Source organism: Morone saxatilis, unplaced genomic scaffold (genome assembly GCF_004916995.1).
Source record: "Morone saxatilis isolate NCDOM2014 unplaced genomic scaffold, NCSU_SB_2.0 Contig14, whole genome shotgun sequence".
NCBI lineage: Eukaryota > Metazoa > Chordata > Actinopteri > Moronidae > Morone > Morone saxatilis.
Window position 1 is genome coordinate 11,820,502 of NW_023339696.1, and position 1,721 is coordinate 11,822,222.

Genomic DNA, 1,721 nt, shown 5'->3' on the forward strand with positions numbered 1-1,721 from the left:
ATGCATTGTATTTCCACTGATTATGATACTGAGACACTGAGTTCATTTTGACGTGCTATTTACTTTCTAAGTGGAAATTAAAATGTTTATCAAGATAATCCATTTATTAGGGTGAGAAGTGTATTGAATTGGTGGCGTTGGCTCACTGAACATCCTATGTGGTGTTCACATTTAAACACAGGATCCAGAAATTAAAAAAAAAAAGTTTATATCAGTTATGGTAGGTTATGGTTTGCACAGGTGTGTGGTGAATGTGGATGAATTCTTCTATACAAAAAAATATATTAAAGAAATGTTACAAATCTGAATCAATACAAACAAACAAAACTACTAATAAGAAATGAATTTGATCATTTAACTTACATCATTAACGCATCCACAATCTAGCCTTATTTTTAAAAAAAATCGTAGAATATAGCATGAACACAAACTATTAACTTAAAACAGAATGTAACACATTAATCATGGTTTAAAAGTGAAAAAGTCAACGTTAACTATCACAGCAGGTTGTCTTTGTTCTTCTTGGTATGGTTTGGAGGGTAAAAAAAGGAAATTAGATGAAAAGGAGTGGAGCTATATAATTTGGGGGGAGTGGTTTAGAGAGGAGTGGAGTTTTTTTTTTTTTAATTGACTGCTCTCAGCAGTTTTAAAGAGATCAGCCACACGATCTGCCAGTGTATTCAAACTATGAGTAGGATGAACAGATCTTTAACTCAATAAAATAAAGTTAAGCCATATGCAGCTTTGATTTCACAACACATCTTAAAGTACAAAAGACAGGGGATGGGGCAGGGTTGTTGTAACTGTTTAAAACATGTTTGATTACCTTGCAGTTGCTGGTTATGGATGATTTTGTACGTAATAAATTAACTGAATGGGGTCTCGCCGAGCTGATTGAAAGATTTAAAGGTAAAGTATTCCCATGCTTCTTTTTGGAATGACCTACCAATACTCAAACCACCAAGCATCTACTCCTTTAAAAACAGTTGGGAGAGATCAGTGTTCATCATCATGCCAGTTTTTGTCTCTGTTTGTATAAAAGCACAATAAAACCTTGTGTATTTGCCCACAGTTTAAGGAACACTTTATTATCTTAAGAGTTACATCTGTTTGTCAGCATTTTCATTCGACTGAGAAGTGACAAAATACAATCAAATCAACATGCATTCAGCTCATAAAACCATGCAATTTCATAAGAAGTAGGGTCTAGACCTGCTCTATATGAAAAGTGTCCTGAGATAATGTCTGCTATGATTTGGCACTGTAGAAAAACAAAGGACTTGAATTGAAAAATGTGCTCTGTGAGGTTGTAATGCACTAAAAAAGTAAAACTAACAAACCTACACCATTTCAATTGTCGTCACCTACCAATTTTTCTTTTTTTGTTCTATTACAGATGAAGGCATTGACGAGGAAATTCTTTACCTTCTTGATGATCCAGAAATTGATAGCTTGATCCCCAGAGTGGGACACAGGGCAAAATTTAAGAATAAACTCAAGTTGTTAAAGGTAAAGTTCTTCATTGTAAAGATAGTTTACATGAATACTGTATTTGGACTCATAAATCTTACTATGTAGACATCTGCATTTATAATTAACATCAAGAATGTCTGTTAAAAGTTCTGATGATGACTACAGACTCACTGACAATAATGGCATTTACCAGAATTTTAAATGTTTTAACTATTATGGATTTGCAACTATTTCCTATTGTCACTAGG

At 33.4% G+C, this 1,721-nt stretch overlaps 1 long non-coding RNA gene across 1 annotated transcript; it reads left to right on the forward strand.

The window, feature by feature from the left end:
• The first annotated feature begins 146 nt into the window (after positions 1-146).
• LOC118323538 lies at positions 147-1,510 on the forward strand. Its single transcript, XR_004796497.1, has 2 exons — positions 147-909; positions 1,397-1,510. It is a non-coding gene; the product is annotated as an uncharacterized LOC118323538 (long non-coding RNA).
• Positions 1,511-1,721: the final 211 nt, after the last annotated feature.